Source organism: Colobus angolensis, unplaced genomic scaffold (assembly GCF_000951035.1).
Source record: "Colobus angolensis palliatus isolate OR3802 unplaced genomic scaffold, Cang.pa_1.0 Scaffold2, whole genome shotgun sequence".
Lineage (NCBI taxonomy): Eukaryota > Metazoa > Chordata > Mammalia > Primates > Cercopithecidae > Colobus > Colobus angolensis.
The window spans coordinates 9722665-9738986 of record NW_012115154.1 but is presented as its reverse complement, the minus strand read 5'-3'; the positions used below and the strand labels follow the sequence as shown (position 1 = coordinate 9738986).

Sequence of the window (16322 nt, the reverse complement as noted above, 5' to 3'; positions counted from 1 at the left end):
CCCTTTTACCCATGAGATCATGAGGAACTTGCCCCATGCGGGCAGCTTAGAAGCAGCAGAACTAGGGTGAGAATCCTGGTCCAACTCCAAGGCCCATGCTTTTAATCACTGTGCTCCATGGCCTCCTAGAGTCATTGATCAGATGAGATCTGTGAAAGCCCTTTGTAAACTGTAAAGTGCTAACACAAATGCCAGGGATCATTTATGTTCACTGCCATGCTACGAGGCAGAAGAACGAATACAAGGCCCAGCAGGTATGACTGCTGTCATCCAATGTGCATTTTACAGGTGCAGGATATAACAGTCTTTACAAATAACATGGAAATGTAAGAGTAGCAACTTATTTTTTCCCCCAAAAAAATTTTTTTTAATTCTAAAATTCTAGCAAATTCTGTTTTCTAATTTAGAAGTATGATGGGGAAGGGGCCTAAAGAGTCTGTTCTTACCTCCATCCACATATAAGCAAGGAGGTTTTCCAAAGCCCATTGCATAGGAGAGCAGGATCAAGCAGTATGGCAGGAAAAATGAGGGTTTAGGGGTAGTGAGGACTAAAGGATACTGGTGGCTGCTGTCCTGGGAACAGGAGATAGCCTCTGACTCCTTCTTCTAGTTCTTACTTTATAGAAGATGCTTAATTTCTGGGTTCACCTGTCTACTTTCTGACATCAGAATAACATTCCTTGCTACTTGGAAATTGGGGGGTAGACCAGATGACTCTGCCCCAGTAGTTGTGATTCTCAATGCCATGTATGTAAGCAATATGCCAGTCTGTCTTTATCTCAAGAGATGGAGCAAAATGTGCAAACTAAGAATGTTATTTAAACAATAATAATACATCATGGAGCCATTTTTGAGGAAGACTGAGGAACCATAAATCAAACCAATGATAACAGGTTTGTGTACCTCCCACAAAGCTGGGAGTCATTGTACATGAGGTAACAGAGCCTTCTCCCTTCCCTCCTTCAAAGGCAGTGCTTCCTTCTCTCCACTCGTTCCCTCTCCTGTTAAGGAGATGCTTGTTAGTAACCTGTAAAGAGTGAGTGGGCTCGGTCGACCTCTCCTTTCCCCTGTGCCTTTCTCTGCAGCTCTATTGACTTATTTTTGAAGGCTATGTTGACCCAGGCTTTTTTAGCAGATGGTTAAAACTCATTCAAATAAAGATCTTGCCAAGAAAAGAAACTCCGTAGAAGGAAACTAAAGTCAATATCTTATCCCTCACTTGAAAAAAAGTTCCAGCAACAGAAATTCCCTCTTCGGGTTCATCCTACATTCATTTATTTATTCATTCAATGCGTGTTTCTCAAGCAGCTGCTGTGTGCAAGAGGTAAAGCAGTGGACCAAACCGAATTACTGGCTCCATTAAACATACTTTCCAGAGAAAGACACAAACTACATGCATATTTATATATACGTGTGTGTGGAGGGGGGAGTGATAAATGCTATGGAGAAAAAATTAAGTAGGTTGGGGGATGAGCTGTAATGAAGTAGATGTAGGAGAGTTGCTATTTAACCTACAGAGGTCAAGAAAGCGCTCACGATAAGGTGACATTTAAGGAGGCACCTGAGGAAGGGAGGGAATGGATATGTGAATGTCTGGGGGAAGAGTATTCCAGGTAGAGGGAACAGCAGATGCAAAGGCACCGAGGCAGGAGTCTGCTTATCATATTTGATGAATAGGAGAAAGAGGAGATGTTCTATATACTCCTGTGTAATAGGTTTTTTTTTTTTTTTTGGCCTCGTAATTATTATAACATGCTGACTTAGAGCCACATAATCAATCGTAGTGATCTGTTAGAAACAAAGATATACTTGCTATAACCAGCTAAGTTCTCTTTCTGGGAATAAATACATGTTCCAATTTTCCATCCTGATGACTAGAGAAGGGGATAGAGATTTTTGCTCAATTAAACTGCTTTTAATGAGGAATTCACTTGGTCAATCACTCACCAGGGACTCCACATGCTATGCTTAGAGCCTGGATTTCATCCAGAAGGCCACGGCGAGCCTCTGAAGAAGTCTAAGCTGGGAAGAAGCTGGTTAGGTTTTTGTTTTCTCTAGAAAGACGACCATGGCTGCAGAGTGGAGTTCTGACTGGGAGAAAGAAAGTCTTAGAGACAAGACAATCCCTTAAATGATGAAGCCCTGCACTATAGCAGAGAACAGGGTTAAGAGGCTGAATTCAGGGGATAGTAAGACAATACAAAAAATTGTTGGACATGGTGGCTCACGCCTGTAATCCCAGGTATTCGGTAGCCTGAGGCAGCATAATCACTTGAACCTGGGAGACGGAGGTTGCAGTGAGGCGAGATTGCGCTACTGCACTCCAGCCTAGGCAACAGAGTGAGACTTGGTCTAAAATAAAGAAATAAATAAAAATAGCACGGGAGGACAAATCTCACAAGAGAAGAGAAATGTGTCAAGTTCAATTCGTTAAGTGCCTAATACACACCTAACTGGAAATGCCCTTTATAGCACTGGCTGTACAAGTCTAGCACATAGGGGAGCAATTACTACTTGAGATACTGACTTGGAAATCATGTAGTTAAAGCTGTAGGATTGAATGCCTGCTTTCCCAGAGATGGAACATAAAATGAGAAGAAAAGAAGGGTAAGGACAGAATTTGAATACCGACATTTAAGGGATAAGAAGAAGAGGAGGAGGAGAATGAACACAGATGACCTAAAAGGGTAGGGCAAACCTAGCATAAGGGACACCATGGAAGTGAAGAAACGAACAGGTTTCACTGATGGCTAATGTTACTGAGATCAAATAAGACATAAGATCATAAAACCTTCAACAGCAATTCGCTGAGTACCGATTGTGTGCCAGGCATTGTGCTAATGATAGGAAGCACGGTTTCTACTACAGCATGTTTTTTTTCCTGCGTGACGCCTACTAGATTTACAACTAGAAGAGGCCCCTTGTGACCTTGTCAAGGGCTCTTTTAGTGGAAGTCAATTTCACTGGGTTTCTGGGGATGAGTGGGAGGAAGGAAGTGAAAGTCACTCCTAACTAGTATGCTTTCAAGTAGCCTGGCTGGAGAGAAGAGGAGGGAAATGGAGCAGCAGTGAGGGGGGGTGGAACACAGAGTCGGGGAGGACTTTTCTTTTTTATAAATGATGTAAGACTTAAGTATATTTCTACGAAGAGGAGAAAGATGTAGCAGAGAGGATGAACCTAATACCTGGGACTTAACCTTTTCCATGCTCTGAGTCTTGTCCACTTCAATATAGCAGACCACAGGCAAACTGAGGGAAGCTCTTCCTGGTTCTACTTGATAAATGTGGACAGCAGAGTTCAGTGGTAAAAGACACTGCTTTGGGGTCAGACTGTCTGAGCTTAAGCTCTGGATCTACCTCTTACTAGTCATGTGACCTTAATATCATTGGGCCTCAGTTTCCTCAGCTCTGAGAAGGTCTAATAATAGTACCTACCTCATGACATCGTTATGAGAATTATATTTGCATATTACTTAGAGGCTGGCACAAAGTAACTGCTATGTAAGTGCTTGAAAAGGCTTAGAAACAGACACACAATGTACAGGTACACCCACACAGGCACATTCAGTGGAAGGCGCTAGTGGGGAGTGAAACAAGAGAGAACACAGCTTGCTAGGTAGAGGGTAGGGAGAAAAGTGGATGAGTTTACAGGTGAGAGGCACCATTCCTCTTCCCAAGTCACTCACAGCTCTGCTAGAATCACCCATTCTGTAAGTGCCGATCACGCAGCATCATTGTGGGCAGGACCTCTCACTTAGTGCCCATTCATTCATTCATTCATTCACTGACTCATTCATTTGTTCATTCACTGAGGTCTATCTCTCAGCCAGGTATTATTTTAGGCACTGAAGAGACAAAGATGGGTAAGACACTGGCCCTCCTATCTTGAGAAGGCTGCTGGTCCAGAAAGCCTTGGGGTTCTCTTGTTGTGTTCTTTCCTACTATCCTCCCACATCTTAGGCAGTCATCCAATTGTTTGGAGAACAGAGGCTGCATTTTTTTCTCCTTTGCATTTCTCTCAGCATCTAAGACATAGCAGAAGCTCTAAATTTCTATGGAATGAAGGAATCAGTCTATGCCATTTGGAAGGAGCATGAATGACTAGCAGTCCACAGTGTCTCTCCTGGACAATGAGCTAGCAAGGGAGGAAGGAGCTGACATTTATTCAGCACTTACTATGTGCCAGGAACCGTCGACAGTACACTGTGCACAGCTCACTTAGAGGCAGATGATGAGAAAGCCTTTTCTATTTGTTTTGTTCAAAAGTGATGCCTAATGGCTTTGCTTTTATGTTTTCAAATGCTTTCCATTTTGCATGGTTTGCTTTCTATGCTTGAAGCGTCTCACGTGACTGGAAACATTTTTCATGCTTCACGTGTAGTCAGTCACTTTTGAATTTTGCCGGCGTTTTGCTGTTGGGTCTTTTGTTAAGTAAATGCTCGTTATGTACTTTGTGTCTGGTTCTACAAGAGACAAGCATCCCCACCCCATTATCCCCATGTGTGCCAATCTCTCCCTCTGCCCTCGATGTTGTCTTTGTTCTGTGGCAGGCTATCGAAACCTGCTTGAATAAGGTGCTCGCTAATGAGGCCAAGGTCATTGGCAGATACATGAAAATCCAGAACAAAACGAGAAACATTTGGGCAAAACCTTTTTTTTCAGTTCTCCCAAAGGAAACGGTGTGTTTGATTTACCTCCAAGTTGGAATAAAACTAAATGGATCGTGGATTTTTTTAAAGTATGATGGGTAAAATATTTAAGGCAAGATGTTTATATATTGATAGCCAGCCTGTTCTGCTCCCCAGATGATTCCGAAAGGAGCAAGAGGCAAGATATTTCTCTGAAACTACCTCATGGAGTCTTTACACTTCCTGTGTCCTCCTACCCAGTAGCACAAAATAATTCCCAAGTTCAAGATTTATTTTTGCCTTCTGAAGACATGGTCTGTGTCACTGGAAAAGAAAAAAGGGTCAGGAACTTCCGTGCTTGTAGGATTTGGATGTAGAGGTGGGGGGAATGTCTCCGGACTCGGGACCGCACCTCCAATGTCTGTGAATAGGACGGACTCACTGGTGTGTCCTCCACATGTTCTTGAGGAAGTTAACAAGGCTAAACAAGGAACTCACTGTCGTGCCTGCTCAGAAGACTCAGCACAAGAGAACACACAGCAAGACTCGAGGTTTTGGAACTGGGAGGAAGCGGAAAACTGGCTCCTTCTGGCTCTGGGATCTTGTGACTCAACAAAGAATTTAAAAAGAATATTCTCCCTATTGAAAGGTGACAGTTTACATTTATATAAGCTTATAGTATCACATTGTTCTTTAGCTTCATTCATATATATTTGTAACTTACATGAATCAGAAGCGCATTTCTATGAATCTTATGTGTATCACATCTCCATCAGTGGTGCTGATCTTTCTCCTGGGTTTCTGATCCACATCTCTCACAGCTGATTGGACATGTTGACTTGAGTGGTCTTCCTGTGCCTCTAATTCAGATCTTCTAAAACCCAGTTTCTCATCTTCACTGTCAAAGGGCACCTCCCCTATTGATTCCAGTGGCATCACCATCCTCACAATCTGTCTGTCCCCCAAATCTCAGGGACATTTTGAGTCTCATTCCTTTCATCCCTGGATTTCTGATCGGTTGCCGAGTTCACCTGATTTTGCCTCCACAGTAACTAGTGTATGCAGCTCCTCCTCTCGGCCCCTGGAGATGCTGCCTCTGCTCTGACTCTGCCCTTCTTCCCTTGAACCCAGGCAGCTCGGTGTAGTCAAGTGAGCCTGAGCTTCAGTTTTCAGTTTAACACTGTCGCTTTCTGCCCTGTGACTTTCAACAGGCCTCAATTTTCCCATCTGTATGGACAGGCGGCAAAATGAGATAGTTTACGTGAAATGCTGTCTGGCCCTCAGCAGGAGCTCAGTGAGCACTTCCCTCTTGCAGATCCGCTCCCCAGAATCTGTCTTTCCAGGGTTTCTCTGCTCCAATTCGTTTTGTGTCCTATTGCCAGATGACTTCTCCTAAAGCCAACCTCATTCTCTCTCACCCGTGCTCAAGCCTTGTGGCTTCCCACTGTCTGTCGGAGTGAAGTGCACACCAAAGGCCTGGGTTTTAGGCCCGTCCCGTGTGACCCTCCTCACCAGCACAATCTCCTTTCTCTCTTCCCTCCTTCACAAACTCAGTGCCATGGCCAACTAGGCAGCTGGCCTGCCCTTCTCTATGCCCTGCTGTCCCCAGCCTTTGCTGACGCTGGAGAGAAGGCACTTCCTCTCCAGCCTTGCAGCCTTCTAGCTCAGCATGACCCTTAGCTCTCAGAAAGATACACTCATCTTCTAATGACATGAAAATGATCAACTGAGCTTGATTTGTAGCAAATAATAGAATAAATAATAACGCATATAATTGACCCAGCTTTTGGAACTCTGCAGGGATCATTTAATTTCTCAAAGTTAGATAATGTTTATGTGAAGCAGATGCTACTGCTAAATATATAAATACACATTTATAATAACTTAGTGTATTTGTGGGTACGTGAATATAGATAGGGAGAGAGATGCTTAGAGAAGATGGAGATAGATGTAAGCTAGACACTAGCTTTCTATATAAACATTTACATCTTTCTATCTAGCAAATTAGTTTGAGAAGGAGAAGTCATTTGCAGATACTTTCTAGTGAAGTATTAATTTCCAAGTGTTATGGGCTGACCAACTATATCCTTTAATGTAAGAAGCATATTGCAGACATTAAATACTCTATTGTGAAGACTCAAAACGACCTAAACTATTCCAACAATTGGGATATGGTTATAGAAATTATGGTATACTCACATTATGAGCTCTTATACAGCCATAAAAATGATGTTTTTGGAGAAATTAAGTGATGTTGGAAAAAACTAGACATGAAATTGTATGTTTTATCTGCTCCTGGATATGTAGTTATAATGATTATAAACACTAATGATAATAATAAGCAAGAAAAAAAGACCAAAAGGAAATATGCCAAAGGTTAATAGTGGGAGAAGAGAATTTTCAATGATTTTTTAATTCTTCTTTATCGTTTTCTGTGGTTTCTAAATTCCCCACAATAATAAGTATGTGTTGCTCTTACATCAAAGAGGAAAATACTTACAGCATCATTTAAGAACAAACACAGAAACAAACAAATGTCCTTGAGCTCCGATAAGGAATATAAGGATAGAGGAAGTTCAAACAGTTCTTTTCAGCATTGTCTATCCAGAAGCTGTCCTTCCATGGAGGCATCTGGATTCCACAAAGAAAGTTTCCTCATCAGCAGCCTCTGTGAACCAAATGCTATCAGCAGCTGCCTGCTAAATACTCTCAGTGACTTGACTTAGAGGAAGATGACCCAAGAATGTGAGAAAAAAGGGTCCAAGATCTTGCAAAAGAACAGAGCATTTTTTTCTATAACATCTCTGTCCATGATTGACAACACATACAGGCAGAAGTCTTTTTAATTTTATTTTGCTTTTCCTTAAGATCTTTAAGGCTGTTTTACTATTTGTCCATGAGGCAATCTTTGAGTAGATCTCTTTCAAGAATTGGAATATACACAGGAATCTCTAAAAGAAGTATCAATGTGACTCACAACAATTACACATTTACAGATACATGTTGGGATTGGGGGAAGAAAAAATTGTGATTTGGAATCAGTTTTCTATAGAAAAGTAGAAAAAGGAAACGCACATACCCTAAACAATGCATCCACTGTAAAATCCTGAATGTCAGGCAGATGATGGGGGTGGCATACAATTGCTTTACACATGGCACTGTGAGTGGCGCACAGAAGGGCTGGGGTAACATTCATGGTTGGCGGACCAACGCTTTTCATAACATGAAAGATCATAATGACACTGCGGTAGAGCACGATCAACTGTGCTTCTCTGTGACACCATGAAGCTGAGCATTCTTCCAAAGATCTAAAGAAGAGCAAAAGACTTCGCCAGTTACAGTGATACTGTTCAATTAAAACTGGAAATTGAGACTCTTGACACCCGAAAGTGTCTGAAGTCAGACTGCTGGGTGTGAACATTGGCTCTTGTCAGACTGGTTATCTCTATGCTTCAGTTTCCCCCTCTGTAAAATGGGATTAATAGCGGTGCCTCCCCTCAGAATGTGAGGGTGGAGGGGCTCATACATGGCACATACTATTTGCTCCACAAAGGTGATCTATGTGGGGCACTGAGCACTGGGTGAACCTGACTTCCCTGAGCTCCGCTGAGCACTGCATATCACTGGCAAAGGCATTTTCTTTTCCTTCCCTCATCTGAATCTATCCAAACACTCTCTAGCAAACGGCTCAGATCAAATAAAACTCAACATTTTGCAGAATCTAAATGTATAAGTGGATTTTTTTTTTGTCAATAAACAACATAAATCGTGTTGTCAACCAATTCAGGCTGCTGCAACTCTCTTGGGCCCACGATCCCAAGGTAGAAACCTAGAGGATGGTCATGCTGCTTCTCTTCTGAACTTGCCTTCACCCTAAAGCCCAGATCACCTTTAGAGCAGGCTCTTGAACAATTTATATCTGGATGAGGTTGAATCAGAACCTTCAAACGTTGGTTAGATTTTACACTCCTTTCCTGCACTCCTGCACTCTCATCCTAGGATCTTGCGTTGTGTCTTGTTTCATAAGAATGATAACATTGATTCAGCACTCACCATGTGTTGAATAAAACACTGTTCTAGGGACTCTCCATTTAACTCGTTTAATTGTCATAACGACCTTATGCTTCAGAGATGGCATGGAGGGACACCCTGCCCAATGTAGTCACTTCTTACTGAACAATGACAAGCTGACCCAATCAGATGCTCTTTGGGGATACAGGACTACGAAGGGCATACTGAAAGGGCAGCTTACTCAAGCTCAGCCTGAAACCCAGACAACACTTAGTCACAGTTTCTGCAGAGTCCAGACTGGGAAGCCCTGGGACCCAGGGAGAACACTGTTTCCCTGCATCCTTCATTCCCTCGCATCCTTGCAGCAAAAGCCTGTCACCAAAGACAAGCCAGACCTGCCTCCTCCCAGTAACCTGAAAGAGACTCACCAATAAAACCCACAAGAATCAAAAGATGCTGAATTCCTTAGGTTCAGCAGCTTGTCAACCTATTTGTAAGAAAAATGTCAACCGTTTTAAATGAAATTCAATTAGCGAGTTTGCGCTGATTGTTTTATTCCAGGCTGAGCACTCTGCCTCCCACACCATCTCCATAAATGTGCTGAATGGGTGAGTTGAGTTATACTTTTAAATTGAACGCGCCAAACACGATGATTTTTGTGAACAACCCAAATTATACATAATCCATTTTTTTATATCCTAAAGCTAAGAGAATGACTTTGAGTCAATAAAGGGAGCTTTTAAAAAGTTATTTTTACATTTTTTGCTTTTTAAAAAAATGCTCATTTGGGGCTTTAAAAATGCTTTCATGGTGGTTCCTTCCTCCCCCTTTAAAAATTTTGTTTATATATAACATAAAATTTACCATTTTAACCATTAAAAAGTATACAGTTTGGTAGCATGAAATACATTCATACTGTTGTGCAACCATCACCACCACTCATCTCCAGAACTGTTCATCTTCCCGAACTAAAATTCTGCCCCCGTTAGGCATTAACTCTCCATCTTCTCCTCAGCCCCTGGCCTCCACCATTCTAACTTCTTTAAAAAAATTTTTTTTTTAAATTTTATTCGAGTAAAATGGCATCCATCATGAACACCATTCTAATTTCTCTATGCATTCGACCACTCATAGACCTTCAATGCGTGGAACCATACAACATTTGCTCTTTTGTATCTGATTAATTTTACTTAGCATGTTTTCCAAGTTCATCTATGTTGTAGCATGCATCAGAATTTCATGCCTTTTAAAACACTGCAGTACAATTGATCATCTTCATCATTTTCAAGTGTACAATCCAGTGCCCATGGAGGTCCACTTTTAATATGATCGTCATGGCAACAGCAACAAGAGATCACATGATATACACAGTCCTCTCAACTTTTCAAAGTTCTTTCAGAGTTCATGCCAGAAAAAGGTGAGGAGGTTTGGATTAGGACCTGGCTCTGCTGAGGACTTTATAAGTCACTGCACCTCTGAGCCTGCGATTCTTAGGTCTTGGGTGACAGGTACTAGGCCAGAGGATGTGGGTGGATTATTACAACACATTGCCCTGACTTGGTTTAAAGAAAAACAAAAGAAGAAGCAAGGAAGGATGGAAGGAAGGAAGGAAAGAAAGAAGGAAAGGAAGAAAGAAAGAAGGAAAGGAAGGAAAGAAAATGCCCAATGACATAGTCTCAAGGGAAGTAGCAAAAGTGATAACAAAAGGCAGAGCTTGGAGTCCTGACTTGTGAAGGCATCTGTTCAGGGGGTTTTGTTGGGTGGAATTTGTTACATCTGCATTAGCAAAGCAGTGCTCCTCTAGGCTGGCAGCTGCGATGTTGAGAGGCTCATTACGCAGACCCAGACACCCCGCTGAAGTCCATGAAGGCATGCCAAGTCAAAGCAAAGTGCTCGGAAATAGGAACACATGCCCCTTTTTACACTGGGGAGAAATCGGGAAATTTTCCAGAAAACAGGCGATGGGGATGTTGAGAGAAGAAGGCAGGCACAGAGAAAGGATGTGCAAGGCAGGTGGAGGTGGAGGAGGCAGGCAGCCCATGGCCTGGCGGCTGCTGAGCCCAGGGCTAAGCAAAGACAAAAGGATGGCTCCAAGATACACATGTCACCCAGGCTCAGCAGAGGAGAGAGGCTGCAACTCAAAACCCAAGGAAGAAAGGGTGAGTTTGAAAGGAGTTGAGAGCTGGAATCCCACATTGTGTTAATTAACAGAATTGTGATTTGCCAATGAACGCCCAGCAGGGACAATCATCTGCTTGATAGAGGGGCCCAGCTTTCCTGATGGAATCTCAAGTGCATGAGCCATGAAATTACTTCTAAAAAAAAAAAGACAAAGACAGTCAAAAAGGACAAGCACTTGTGTTTGCGTACTGGAGGAACTCTTGCTGTTCTCTTTCTTGAAGAAAGCAGGCTAATTACAGAGACCAGAGATGAAACAAAAATATTCAACTATATCATCTCTCCCAGGAAAGGAAAGGATGCCAACTAAAATAAATTAATAAAAATACCAAACATGTGTGGAGCACTTACAATACACTTGGTGGCATTTTACTTATACTATCCCACGTAATCCTCACAACTCACTGCCATCCTCATTATACAGATGAGGAAACCGCAGCACAGAAAGGTTGAGTAACTTGCTCAAGGGCACACAGCAAAGTAGAATCAAGACAAACATTCCCTTGTTCTTCCTGAGACACTCAATAGCTCTCTGGTGATTTTTTTTAAAAGGTCTAAAATGCAGTCAGCAAGAGTCCCAAATAAAATGCAGCTGAGAGAAGTTTTTCTCCTCCGTCTTGACAGCCATCTGCAGTGGCATCTTTGGCCTCTCGCATGATGGTGATATGGGGTGGCCTAATTCCAGCTGACAGTATCTGCATTGAGACTCTGCATCCTTCTCTGATGCACCCTGATCTTGCTATTCCACAGCTTGAACTCCTCCAGTGGACTCCTCACTGCTTCTAGAAGGAGATCCCAGTTCTTCCCATATGCAAGTCAAGACCCTCAGTGATGTGGCTGCTGTTCTGCCCCCTGGCCTTTTCTCTCATTGTTTCCTGCCTCCCTGTCTCTTGCATACAAATGCACCTTTCATGATGGTCAGATCTTACCGTGAATTCCTCAACTCATGGAGGCCCTCAGCCCTCCCACTCTCCTACCCTGTGCGTCTACACCAGCTGTTTCTTAGGAATAAACTGACCTCCCCATTCTGCCTGGATGACACCTCTGGGGCTTTCAGAGCCCACCAGGGGCCACCTCCTCTGCAAAGCCTTCTGTACCCAGCCAGACTAAGTTGGCTTCTTTATTTGGTTCCCCATACCTATCTCTATTCTAGTTCTTTCCACACGGTGTGGTAAAGGTGTTCTTTACTGACTGCACTCTGTCTGCCCCCATACTCTTTCATTCACTCATTCATCCACTCACTCACATATACAAGCTCCATTCAGAGCAGGAACCACAACTGTTTCTGATTCAGTCACCGTGTCTCGAGCCTCTAATACAGTGATTCTCTCAATGTGATCCCTAGTAGCAGCACTACCACTCTGGGAAATTGGTAGAAATGAACATTCTTAGGCCTACCCCAGACCTGCTGAAATGAAATATCTGGGGGTGGGGCCAAGCAATCTCTGTTTTCACAAACTCTCAGGATTGAGAAGTACTACTCTAATACAGTGCTTGGCACATCATATTCAGCACACGTGGGATGAAAGGATCTGCAGCTGTCACTAGAAACCAGCCACCCCAAAGCCTCGGGAGGCCTCATGTTACCCTGTCCTCCTCCGGGAGATGATCAGACGTTCCTGGACTAGCTGCCCTTTCTTGCCCAGAGATAATAGGTTCACCCTTTTTTTTTTTTCCTAGTCCTGGTCCTGCTGACAACTAACTAGGAGACTTTGGAACAAATGAAATTACTGAATCCTTGGGTCATGTGGCATTTGGAAATCTAATAAATCTCAGTGTCAGAAAATGCAGGGATGAGACTCAGCCAGTCCTGGCTCTTACTGAGTGATACGTGTAAACTCTCTGGTCCTCCATTCCTTTTCTGGAAAAGGAGACCTGCCTACATCATGGGGTTGGCATGCATATCAAATAAGAGAATCTACATAAACGTGCTTCTTCAACTTTAAAGCATCATGTACATGTTAGTTATTACTGACAAAATGAGACATGCTGGGCCAACAAGTGCCAAAGTGTTCCGGCTATAAAACTCTATGATTCTGTGAAAATCTAGATAAAATTTCATTTCAACAAACACTATAAAAAGACATGCTTCTCAGACTGTTGGGTCATGACGTAGGTTCGGGCATCAGATTGGGTTCCAGTCGGCTCTGACGCTTCCAGGTGTGTGACACAGGAAAGGTAACTGTACCTTCTCTGGACCACAGTTTCCTCCTCTGTAAAGTGGGTCATGATTACCACCTACCTCCACAGGGTTGTTTGAATATATGTAAGCTATTCAAAGGATATCAGAAGCATTCAGTAAGTGCTGGGAACCATTCTAATGCAGTATTACTATTATTCATGGTGCTATTTTCATTCCTGAGGGGAAAAGCACCTCCAGTAGCAAGCAATCTACAAAGAAGAAGCATAGTTAATCTTCTGACTACATGACACTGGGTTGTACAGTTTGTGTGCGCTCCAGACTGTGGGATACAGATTATTTTGTTTTGGTTTTATTTGGTTGCTACAGGCATCAAACAGGACAGCCTTTCAGATTCTTCTGTCAGAAAGTTCACCCATGGGTGCTAAACAGCACAGAGTATCAAAAGCTCAGAGCAGAAGCCAGCAAACCTTTCCTGTAAAGGGCCAGATAGTAAATATTTTCAGCTTTGCAGGCCATATGGTCTCTGTTACTCAACTCTGCCACGGCAGCATGAAAACACAATAGGCAATATAGGAAGCAATAGGTATTCCTGTATGGGGCTAGTGGTGGGCTGGGTTTGGCCCACGGGCCATAATTTGCTGACTTTAGGCTTAGAGAAACAAGGATATGGAGGTGATAGAATGGTGGTCCCTCCTTGCCCCATTTAAGACACTTTTTTTCCCTTCCCTAATTCATTACAGTGAAACTGGCTATCAACTCTATTTTATCTCTAGTTTATGCAACCTGAGGTGCAAATTCTAGAAATATATGAATTGTAACAAAATCCCACTTCAACTTCAGAATTTGAGTCATGTGGTGCTTGTTATAGGATTGTTATCTTAACAGATGACGTTCGAAGGTCCAGCATTATAAAACAAAATTTTTTCCATGTCTGCCTACACAAACTGCTTCTTTCTCCTCCTACTTAGAACATGATATATTTTGGTTAAGTAAAACTTTAAGTGCACCACAGGCATTTCAACTGATCTCTGTCTTTCTAGGAGTTAGTCACAATTATGTAAATGTGGTCCTTTTGATCCAGCATATATGCATAGTAATTGTATAACAACATCAGCGCAATGATAAGTAATCTCAGTAAACATAGACACAGCTCTCCAAGCGATGTGGGGCTGAATTAGTAGCTGTTTGTTCTGTTAGAAGTCCTTAGGATTTATGGGCAGTGAAGGGAGTTCTTATTTCACATCCAACTCTAGCATAATCTGGGAGAGAGGATTAGGGGTTTGGTTAAGTGCAGGGTCAAGACGGAAGGCAGGGAACAAAGTCATCAGTGGAAAGAGGCAGAAACTTCCTGACACCTAGGGCAGTGGCTTCATGGGATGCAAGATGGGGAAGAGGCCAGAATGCAGAGAGATGGAAGCCAGAGCCAGGGACCTTCCTAAGAAAGGAAAGAACAGAAATAACCCCTCCAAGTTGCCAGGAAGCTAGACAAATCAGATTTTGGAGGTACTGCTCAGGGCTTCTGACACTCTGGTAATGTAACATTTAACATACAATGTGCAGTGAACAGATGTAAGCTGGAAAATGACAGGGTGGAGAGAGGTGGGTGGCAATTTTATCTGCCATTTGAACCTGAACAGCCCAGTTTTAGGAAAACAGATAAAAAACAATAAATAATGTAGCATACCTCCTCTGTGCCCTGTAGCCATGGGCTTCCATTTTAATGAGGACTGAACACAACAGAGACATTTTGATGCCCTGACACATCCATTAAAATGCAAATCCATCTGTACAGCCTGTCACAGCTGCTTCGTGATACCAGGAAGCCCCATCCCCACTCCAAAGAGACCCAGAGGCTTTCATGGTAGTGCAAGCGGGAGCCCCACTGCCATTTTCAAGGCCCCTGCCTCCTCCTTTAGGGTAGACCCTCTCCCCTCTGAAAGGCAGTGGATTGCTTTTGTGCACCTGGGCACTCTGAGAAGAGGAACAGGTGCACAACCTGGTGAAGGAGTCTAGTTCGTCAGGAGTCTGGGTTTTGTCTGCGTGTGATGTGGGGAGGACAAAAGTGGGAGGCTAATCACCATCTAATTAATCCTCATATTTGTATTAAAGAACTTTTATATAAGTTAGTTCATGTGATTCTCATAGCCTGGGAGATAGCTGGAAGTGTGTTTTTCTCCTCCTTAAGTTAGGAAACTGGCCCCATAGTCAAAATCAAGTAAGATCAAAGTCAAGGTAAGCTCCATAGGCAGCTCACGACCTTGTCTCTGGACTTGGGGAAAGGCCTCCATGATGGTGAGGTCCCCTCCTCTGGCCCAAGGACATGTGGTTGATGGCACTGTCCTAGCCAGGCTGAGCTCTTGGCATAGATAGTCTTTGGGCATGATTCAAGGTATCTGAAACCTCGATTGCCCAAACAGCACCAGTTTGTCCGAGGAGCTACAATTCTTATATCCCTATGCCCTCCACTGGATTAAGACTCAAGGCCTCTGTGTCTGGCTGTGGTTCAAGTAGGAGAGGCAAGGGTCACAGATACAGGTTAGTTTCCACTGGAAGAAATTAGCATGAAGCAGCTCCACAGAGAAAGACACATGGGAAAGCCTGTGTTGATGTAGGAGGGAGAGAGGGTAGGGCCTAAAAGGCCCAGAACAGGAGCTCTGTGTGCACACATACTGCAAGGGGATGGAAGGAAAACTTCACCCCTAGCCTTGCCCTTGGGCTGTTAGGTACTGGTCAGAGGGTTGTTCAGAGCCGTGGACACAGCACTGGACAAGACATCAGGAAACCTGGATCTCAATTCAAGCTGTGTCACTAAGCAGCCACACAGCCTCAGAAAGGCAGGAAACTTCTCTGAGCCCCAATTTCCTTACTCATAAAATGGGTGTAGTGGATTGAATTTACACCAAAAGATATGTGTAAGTCCTAACCCTGGTGCCTGTGAATGTGACCTTATTTGGAAATAGGGTCTCAGCGGATTAGAGATGTAATTGAATGGAGGACCTCGAGATGAGTCATCCTGGATCCAGCGTGGGCTCTAAATCCAATGCTTCTTGCCCTTAAAAGAGAAAGGACAGGAAGATCTGAGACCCAGAGACCCAGGGAAGAGGATCATGTGAAGAGCAAGGCAGAGATGGGGTGATGGTGCCACAAGCCAAGGAATGCCTGAAGCCACTAGAAGCTGGAGGCAGAAGCAAGGAAGGATCCTCCCCTACAGCCTTTGGAGTGGGGAGCACGGCTTTGCCAAGACCTTGTTGCTGGACTTCCAGCCTCTAAAACTGTGAGAAGGCCGGGCGCAGTGGCTCAAGCTTGTAATCCCAGCACTTTGGGAGGCCGAGACGGGTGGATCACGAGATCAGGAGATCGAGA

General features: G+C 43.4%; 1 protein-coding gene and 1 long non-coding RNA gene across 2 annotated transcripts in view; one reads left to right on the top strand and one right to left on the bottom strand.

Annotated features, from left to right (window-relative positions):
* Nucleotides 1–16322, bottom strand: part of TMEM178B (transmembrane protein 178B) — a 402043-nt gene that overhangs the window by 48492 nt on the left and 337229 nt on the right. The gene's annotated exons all lie outside the window — the stretch shown is intronic.
* Nucleotides 4890–8344, top strand: LOC105511184. The gene is made up of 2 exons (XR_001001681.1): nucleotides 4890–5276; nucleotides 5839–8344. It is a non-coding gene; the product is annotated as an uncharacterized LOC105511184 (long non-coding RNA).